Source organism: Triturus cristatus, chromosome 1_1 (assembly GCF_964204655.1).
Source record: "Triturus cristatus chromosome 1_1, aTriCri1.1, whole genome shotgun sequence".
Lineage (NCBI taxonomy): Eukaryota > Metazoa > Chordata > Amphibia > Caudata > Salamandridae > Triturus > Triturus cristatus.
Window position 1 is genome coordinate 831,582,649 of NC_140579.1, and position 9,591 is coordinate 831,592,239.

The window sequence follows — 9,591 nt, forward strand, 5'->3', positions numbered from 1 at the left end:
GTCTGTCTTCACTCTAAATGCTGCAGTTGCCCACAATGTATATGCATTTCAGTCAAACAGATATTGCAGATTTAAAAAGTCCACGTTCAGCGCAGTGCTCCCACGGAGCCCAATCCACACTTTATTGTAAGTCATGAACAGTGCTTCAATAATGAACTCTGAACTGACTTAATGTTTCTTAGAATAAACTTTCAACAAACTACACTATTCGACAATAAACGCCTACACACCCTGATAAGTTGTCCTATTGCTTGTAACTTTCCCCTTCAGGAAGATTAGTTTTTTCTACAAGTTAAGGCGAGCTTTCTATTGTTTCTGCGGGGATAGTTGCTGATGGGCCCGGGGCCTAAGCTAAATGGCCTCCTTCTCTTTCCAAGACGGAACGTCACAAAGTCAAAGGTGATAAAAAAAAGCACTTGCATAACTGAGAGGTGAAGGGGGCAACCGTCACAAAGTCAGAGGTGACGAAAATCCGTTGCATGACAGAGAGGTGAAGGGGGCAACAGTCACAAAGTCAGAGGTGACGAAAATCCGTTGCATGACAGAGAGGTGAAGGGGGCAACCGTCACAAAGTCAGAGGTGACGAAAATCCGTTGCATGACAGAGAGGTGAAGGGGGCAACCGTCACAAAGTCAGAGGTGACGAAAATCCGTTGCATGACAGAGAGGTGGATGTTTTACTTGTATTGCCGGCAGGGCCCCACCATGAAGCCCTACCTGATTCCAAAATATCCGATTACCACCCCGGCACCCACTGTGATTCCCACCGACAGTCCTCACCACCATCCACGGACCACTCCTGTCTACTAGGCTCTGACGCAGACTCACCTGACCGGAGGAGAGGGCTGGGCGGGCCTCGCCTGCAGCTTCGGAGGTAGGTGCGAGCGGCTGGGCAGGCAGCAGAAGGCAGGGCAAGGTTAGGCAGGCAGGGGGGGGGCTAGTAATACATTAATTTGAATAATGGTAGGTCGTAATAAATTAATTTAAATAATGGCAGGTCGGACAGTCCTTCTCAGTCTGTAGCATAGGAGCTAGAATGGGTCCTGGGATGCCACGCTCCTACGCACTTTGAAATTGCGCATGCTCAATGCGCAAGACAACTTCAATCAGGGCATTTGTCACCAGCCCTGCCCCACCCACGTGGCCGCACGCACCCACCCTGACCCACCATTTAATAGAAAGAGCCTCAGAGGCCCGGCCGGGCCCACGCACCATTTAATTAATTAAGAGGCTCAGAGGCCCGTCCGGGGCCCAGGCGTGTGTCCCGTCACCGTGCGCACCATTCAATTTAACAAGAGTCCGGGCATGCGTGCGCACTGCGCACCATTTTATTCATGATGAAGTGAGGGGGCCCCTGGAGCGCGGGGGCCCCCCGCAACGCGGGGGCTGCGGGGGCCTGTGTTACGCCCCTGCCCCCGTCGTGTGTGGCAGCCCGGGATATGAGAGCTTCCCGGCACACACACAGCCGCGCCCGAGCACTTCACAGGTCTTTAAAAAGACCATTTGCATGTTAATGAGGCCTCGCTGTTGTTTCAGCCCTTCCAAGAGCCCCAGCAGCTCCACTCTGCCTATTGCTTAAATATTCAGCTCCGCCCTCCCCCGTAAATCAGCTCCACTGTGCCTATTGCTTAAAGTTTCAGCCCCCCTCGAAAAATTTTCTTAGCTTTCCCACCCTAAAATTTGGCTCTAGTTGCGCCTCTGCTCTGTGTCTACATACCCGTTGCTTGCAGTCCGAATTTCTGTTCTTGCTGCTGTGACGGAGCACCGGGGCTGCAGGGCTCTGAAGTCTGGGAGGGGCTGGGTTTGTTGAGTGGAGTGGCTGTTGGGCACTGGCACGCAGTTGATCAGTGCCAATTTCGAGCAAAAGCCTCTGCACAATTAGGGAGGCCTACCAAAGGAAACACGTGCTGCGTGCACAAAGAAGTACTGCAAAGAATTATGGGAAGGAGTGCAAGGGTGGGGGCAGGACCACAAGTGAGCTCTGCAACTTGCATTGAAGTCCACTGTGATTGGCTGTCAGTGTCATGTGCTTTTCAGTACATGTTATACACACAGCTCACCATATCCAATTCATTCACGTCCTTATCCAGTTCATTCAGTACTCTATGCAACTCAATGTGATTCATATCCAATTTCAGTGATGCCCATATTAATTTTAACAACAGTATTATTTGCTTCATTGATAGTTATATAAATTTCAAGATTTGACATATTTAAACCATTTGTAACGAAAATGTTTCAATTCATTTTTAAATTAGCTTTTGTGTTATATCAACTGTATGCAAAACAGCACACTTTCCTGCAGTAAATGACAGCACCTTAACACATGGGGCAGCATGTCATTTAATACATTAACAGTCCAGCAGGATCCTTCTTTTCCCAGAACATCTTTTTCACACATAAGGATGGCACCTCCAAAGCACAAAGGCATTAATCAAAGCTGTAATGGGGCCAAGATGGCGCTTCGGGTACTATTACATTTAGAGCTTTTGTCCAGGAATCAATGTGTATGTACATTCCCATCACGCAATCATCCCTCCCACATTCTGCATGTTGGGCCACATTTTTAATGGATTTCGATGACATTGATTTCATGATTTAACAAGTAAGCTTGCAATGGGCCCCACATGTTGTTGGGTTGGACACAATGGAGAATAGTGGAAGAGTAGAGTTCCAGTTGGTCATTGTAGTGTATCATATCATGCTACCAGGTCCTCAAAGTAGGTATGTGATCCCTACCCATCATACATGACACACGCCTCTTTGCCAACAGTAGTGCCATCAATGTGAACCGTCACACGGCGTGACCTTAGTATAGCTCCGAGAACATGAAATACTTTGCCCCAGTAGCTAGCAAGCAGTGGGCATTCTCAGTTCAGGTGCAGGAAGCCCACTTATAGTGCGTTACACCTTACACACCTGGAGTGGCCTGTAATTTGTGAGTGATCAGTTTGAGGAGAGTATGGTATGTCCGGTGTAAATATGCCGACGGAGATAGCTCCTCAATTTTGCTACAACATTAAGGCCACTCCTTATCCGTAATTAGATCTGCCAGGTCCACATCCCACAGCACCTTGGTACTAGGCCTTAGTGTTGAGAGCTCGGCCTGTATGGAGGAGTAGAGCTTGGTTACCAGTTGTCTAGCCGTCTGTGCATTTAAGACAGGGGCGCAACTAGACCCAAACTGTGGGGGAGCTAAGACTCCCAGCCAGGGCCAGCTCGAGAACTGGTGGCACCAGTTACCACAGGCTTTTTTGGTGATCTCCGCTCTTATAACATCCTTCTCAAAGTATTCCCTCACTACCACTCTCCAATACTGCACTACATCTTTCATTAGCCTTTCTCTGATGTACATTTCATTTTTTTATAGTGTAACTCACAGTTCACTCACACTCAGTTGTGTGACCTGCATGGTACGCATTCTTTGCAACAGGCACATTAACCCTCTGCGCTACTTTGCAGTGAGTCAAAACAGCCACTAGACAAAAAATTCAGCGCCCCCACCAGAGTCAACGCCAGGTGCAGCTGCATTAGTCCCTTCACCCTAACAGCAGTCCTGACCCCAGCAATTGGGCAGGACAAGCATTTCCAGAAATGGGGTCAGAGCTAACCTCTTAGCCATTATATGAGGGAAAAGATCTATGTTACTGGTGAGGTGTGATACTTCCCCCAAATTCCAGCAAGCAAAAACAAGTTAACAGATTTCTTGTAGATGATTTAAGGGAGAGTAGATTTCTGGTCTGAGAATGTTTTTGAAAGGTTTGGGATAAAATTTGCTAAAACACCACAGACCCTTATAGGGCATCCATGAAATATTCCAGTACTTTCATGGTGCAACAGGGAAACCTGGCCTTTCCTCATAGCAGACCACATTTTTTTCAAATGTCTTAAGTCAGAAATGACTTCCACTATACCAAGGTCATCATTATTTCATGGGTGAACCCCTTATGCCAAGGAGTACTTTCAATATGACAGTGACAGAATTTCATGTCATGTCAGGGGTACCCAATATGCTAAGAATCACATGCATCATGTGTGGCGGCGTGTTTTCTGTGTCCCAGCCGTTGGGTATGACTGGGCAATTGGCTTTCTCAGTTAGACAGTTCAAGTCCCCTCAGCCAATGATGGTGTCTTCATAGAAGCATATCAGGGCCTGCAGTTTGCCATAGGTAACACATCCCATCCATATGCTGTTAGTGCCCTTGTCAATAAGGCAAGAATAATCTCCGGAAGCACACTTGCACACATAAGACATATACACTCACAGACTCTCTCACACACACATTCTCATTATATGTCTTGCACTCTCTCCTACATAAGTACTCTGTCACACTCACACACAGACACACTGCCACTCACACTTCCATTAGTCAATCTGCTTTTATTGTGTTAGATTAGCTTGCTCGGCTGCTTCTGCTATACCTGCCTTTCCTTTAAGTGAAGCTTAATAAAAACATATTCTGTACACGCTATCCAAAAATGATAATATATTGCCTTGTCAATTTTTGGTACAAGTATGATGTGAATAAAAAGTGCACTTCCTTAAAATAGCTGTACAGGACTTATATTTGGTTTCACGTGTGGATCAAACAGTTACAGTATTGGAAAATAACTAATCTACATACAACATGTAATATCACAGCATCCAACTGATCTAATAAAATGCTTGAATTCTTCAGCAACCATGGATTTTATAATGTAACACTTTGCATTTTGGGTTTTTGAGACCCAACTTACAATGTAAAGAAACACCACATGTCCCAGAATGAAGCATTGTGGTGAATGGAAAACTAGGAATGGCTGAAGATGTCTCACAATCCTTAATCACACCTCAAAGCCTCCCATTGTAGGGCTGAGGCTTTGGATATGGTGCTGGATTGAGGATTGTGTGCCAAACCTTGTACCTCCCACATTCTCAGTCCGCTCTCCCCTCTTGCACCAGCCCCGTTGTTGCGGATGGAATTTAGTAGGCATTTACTACTTTGGAAAGAGCAGGTATTCTGTGGGTGCCTTTATAGAAATATGTTTATATTCTTGAGAGTTGTGTCATTTTCATATGTGCAGGATAAGAGGTATGATCATTTAAGTGCTTGGTGATGGTGAATAGTATGAAGGAGTGCAGCGTGAGTGGTGCGAGTGTAGGGTAAGAAATGTGCCAATGCGAGGGTTGGGTGAGCTAAATGCAATGTTAGAGGAGGGCCCATGTGAGTGTCGGGTGAGAGGAGTGCGTGCAGAGTGAGAGAAGTGAATGCAGGGTGGTATGAGCAGTTTAAATGCAGGGTGAGTGGTGTACCTGTGTGTGGTTCAGGGTGAGCGGTGAAAATGAAGGGTGGTCTGTGAGAGTGACGGGTAAGTGCATGGTGAGAGGAGTTACTGCAGAGTGAGTGGTGTGTGCAGGCAGGATGAACAGATTGCCTATATGGAATGCAGGCTGAGAGGTTTGTCTGTGTGAGTGCAGGATGCGAAGAGGAAGTGCAGGTGAGTGGTGTGAGTGCAGAGTGAGTGCTGTGCTTATTTGCATGGTGTGAGTGTAGGGTGACGGCTGTGCCCATGTGAGTGAATGGTGAGCTGCCTGAATGAAAGGAGTACCTATCAGTGCACAGTGAGCGATGTGAATCAATCAATCAATCATGGAATTTATATCGCGCACTACTCACCCGGAAGGGTCTCAAGGTGCTTGGGGGAGGGGGTCTGCTACTGCTCGAACAGCCAGGTCTTGAGCTGTTTCCTGAAGGCGAGGTGGTCCTGGGTCAGCCGCAGGTGGACGGGCAGGGAGTTCCATGTCTTAGCCGCCAGGTAGGAGAAGGATCTTCCTCCGGCGGTGGCTCTCTGGATGCGAGGGACGACGGCGAGGGCGAGGTTCGCGGATCGTAGCTGTCGGGTGGGCGTGTAGAAGGTCAGGCGGTCGTTGAGGTACCTTGGGCCCAGGTCGTGGAGGGATTTGTGTGCGTGGGTGAGGAGTCTGAACGTGATCCTCTTGTTGACAGGGAGCCAGTGCAGGTCTCTCAGGTGGCTCGAGATGTGGCTGCGTCGGGGGGCGTCCAGGATGAGACGGGCGGAGGCGTTCTGGATACGCTGAAGTCTTTTCTGAAGCTTGGCTGTTGTACCGGCGTAGAGGGTGTTTCCGTAGTCTAGTCTGCTGGTGACGAGGGCCTGGGTGACAGTCTTCCTGGTCTCGGTCGGGATCCATCGGAAGATCTTGCGGAGCATGCGGAGGTTGTGGAAGCAAGATGAGGAGACGGCGTTGACTTGTCTGGTCATCGATAGGGAGGAGTCCAGGCTGACGCCCAAGTTGCGTGCGTGGTCCGTTGGCTTGGGTGCGGTGCCCAGGGCCGGGGGCCACCAGGAGTCGTCCCATGCGGAGGGCGACGGTCCCAGGATGAGGACTTCTGTCTTGTCCGTGTATAACTTCAGGCGGCTGATGTTCATCCATTCGGCGACATCTTTCATCCCTTCGTGTAGGCCGGCTTTGGCGGTGTCGGGGTCTCTGGTGAGGGAGAGAATCAGCTGGGTGTCATCGGCATAGGAAATGATGTTGAGGTTGTGTTGGCGTGCGATGGCAGCGAGGGGTTTCATGTAGATGTTGAAGAGAGTAGGGCTGAGCGACGATCCTTGCGGGACGCCGCAGATGACTTCGGTGGCCTCAGAGCGGAACGGAGGGAGGCGTACTCTCTGTGTTCTGCCGGAGAGGTATGAGATGATCCATTCCAGAGCATTCCCCTGGATGCCGGTGTCGTTGAGGCGTTGGACTAGGGTGCGGTGGCAGACAGTGTCAAATGCTGCGGAGAGGTCAAGGAGGATGAGTGCCGCAGTTTCACCTTTGTCGAGCAGGGCTCGGATGTCGTCGGTGGCTGCGATGAGGGCGGTCTCGGTGCTGTGGTTGGCTCTGAATCCGGATTGCGATGGGTCGAGGGATCCGTTCGTCTCGAGGAAGGCGGCCAGCTGCTTGTTGACGACCTTCTCGATGACTTTGGCAGGGAAGGGAAGGAGCGAGATGGGGCGGAAGTTCTTGAGGTCGGTCGGGTCCGCTGTTGGTTTCTTCAGTAGTGCGCTGAGCTCGGCGTGCTTCCAGCTCTCCGGGAAGGTGGCTGTGTCGAAGGAGGCGTTGATGATGTCTCGGAGGTGGGGTGCGATGGTAGAGGCGGCCTTGTTGAAGTCATGGTGGGGGCATGGGTCGGTCGGAGATCCGGAGTGGATGGTGTTCATCATGCGTGTCGTGTCTTCGGGGGTCACTTCGGTCCATGTCTGGAGGATAGTGGCGGGGTGCGTAGGTTCGGTCGATGGGTGCGGGGGTGGAACGCCGAAGCTGTCGTGGATGACGGCGATCTTGCGGTGGAAGTACGAGGCAAGGGAGTCGCAGAGGTCCTGCAAGGGAGTGATGTCGTTGTTGCCGGTGCTGGGGTTGGAGAACTCCTTGACGATGTTGAAGAGCTCCTTGCTGTCATGGGCGTTCTTGTACAGTCGTTCCTTCAAAGATTTCTTCTTGGTGGTGCGGGTGAGCTGGTGATGTCTGCGGGTGGCGAGTTTGAGGGCGGTCATGTTGTCGGTGGTCTTGTAGAGGAGCCAGGCCTTCTCGAGGGTGCGGCAGGCCTTCTTGGAATCCTTGAGTTCGTCGGTGAACCAGGGGGCCTTCTTGCTTCTGGGCCTGGTGAGTGGGTTCTTCAGTGGGGCGAGGTCGTTGGCACAGGAGGTCAGCCACTGCGTGAGGTCGAGGGCTGCTGTGTTAGGGTCCGTTGTCCTGACCGGTGGGTTCTGGCTGAGGGAGGTGGTGAGCTGGTCGACGGTGATCTTGCTCCAGTTTCTGTGGGGAACCTGCTTCGGGTGGTGGTGGACCGTGTTCTTCTTGAAGCTGAAGTGGACGCAGCTGTGGTCAGTCCAGTGGAGTCCGGTGCAGTGGCTGAAGGTGACGTGCTTGCTGGATGAGAAGAGGGGGTCGAGCGTGTGGCCGGCGTAGTGGGTGGGGGTGTTGACCAGTTGCTGGAGTCCGAGGTTGGCGAGGTTGTCCAGCAGGGTGGTCGTGTTGCGGTCGTTGTTGTTCTCCAGGTGGAAGTTGAGGTCCCCGAGGAGGATGTAGTCGGCGGAGGGGAGGGCGTGAGGGCTGATGAAGTGTGTGATGTCTTCGCAGAACTGTGCGCGTGGTCCCGGGGGTCTGTAGATGAGGGTGCCTCTGAGGGTCGTCTTGGGGTCGGTGTGGATCTGGAAGTGCAGGTATTCGGCGGTGTTGAATGCGTCGGTGGAGTCAGTCGAGATGCGAATGGTGCTTTTGTGAGCGATGGCGATGCCCCCTCCGGTCTGGTTGTTGCGATCCCTCCTGATGATCTTGTAGCCGTCCGGGATGGCTATGGCGATGTCGGGGGCTGAGGAGGCGTTCATCCAGGTTTCCGTGAGGAAGGCGACGTCTGGAGATGCGGTGTCGAGGAGGTTCCAGAGTTCCACGGCGTGTCTGTGGACAGAGCGGGTGTTGATCAGGATGCACTTGAGGTGGTTGCTGTTGTCCGTCTTGGTGGGCGTGGTGCCTGTTTGGAGGCAGGAGAAGTTGCAGGATCGGCAGACGAAGGGTCCATGGGTGCGTCGCGGGGACGCTCGGTAGCATCCGGGGGCTCGGGCGGTTTTGAGTGCGATGAGCGTAGCGAAGTCGTAGGTCCTGCGGGGGGTTGGCGGGCGCGGGGGCCAGGGGGTCTGGCGCTGGGCGCGGTCCAGGCGTAGACGGGCGCAGACGGGCTTACCTTTGGCCACCTTCGGCGCTCATTCGGCGCTCCCGCTGCGCGCGGTCGCTCAGGGGGCGTCATAAATAAGGAGCCGGGAGGGAGGGTCAGCTGGGAGGCGGGAGCGGGTTGGCCAATGGGCAGTGAGGGGAAGCGGGACTGCAGGCGGAGGCGGGAGCAGGAAGGAGGAGAGCGGGGCAGCGGCGGCGGAAACGGCGGGAAAACGGAGCTGAAGTGACCGGGGCAGCGGCGGCGGTCAGCGGGCGAGGAGGGGCAGCAGCGGCAGGAAAGCGACAGGCGGTACCTGAGAAGCAGCAGGCAGCAGGCAGGAGGCGGCGGCGGCGTGAAACCAGGTGAGTGGCGTCAGGCGGTAGTCACAGGGTGGGCAGGTGCCAGGCAGCGACAGGCAGGCAGAGCAGTGGAGAGGAGCGACCGGCTGTGGGGGCACAGTGACAGTGTGAGAAGAGGGTGAGAGGAGTGACTGCAGGGTGAGTGATGTGACAGATGAGTTTAGGTGCAGGTGAAAGAACAGAGTGAGAGGAATTAATGCATAGTGATTGATGTGTTTGTTTGAGTAAGATTGCAGAGTGAGCCATGAGAGTGACAGGTGAGTGAAGCATCAAATGAGTGCAAGGTGAGTAGTGTGATCGTGTAAGTGCAGGCTGAAAAGCGTGAGTAATTGGTGAGTGGCATGAGTGCAGTGTATTCACTGTGAGTGCAGGGTGAGCAGTGTGCTCATGTGACCGCAGGGTAAGGTGAGGGAGGACGGCTTGAGTTCAAAGCAAGGAGAATGAGTGCAGTGTGGTCGCTGTGAGTGCAGGGTGAGCAGTGTGCTTGTGTGATTGAAGGGTAAGTGAAGGATGAACAGTATGAGTGCAGGGTAACAT

At 52.4% G+C, this 9,591-nt stretch overlaps 1 protein-coding gene across 3 annotated transcripts in view; it reads right to left on the reverse strand.

The window, feature by feature from the left end:
• The window catches only part of LOC146871146 (uncharacterized), a 32,582-nt gene extending 30,653 nt beyond the window's left edge, over positions 1 to 1,929 (reverse strand). For 2 of the 3 annotated variants that reach the window (XM_085650308.1, XM_085650305.1), the window contains exon 1: positions 1,717 to 1,853. The gene's annotated coding sequence lies outside the window, so the exon portion shown is untranslated. Of the gene's footprint in view, positions 1 to 1,716 lie in introns of all 3 variants that reach the window. The other variant, XM_085650303.1, reaches the window with a different exon arrangement.
• Between the last annotated feature and the right edge of the window lie 7,662 nt (positions 1,930 to 9,591).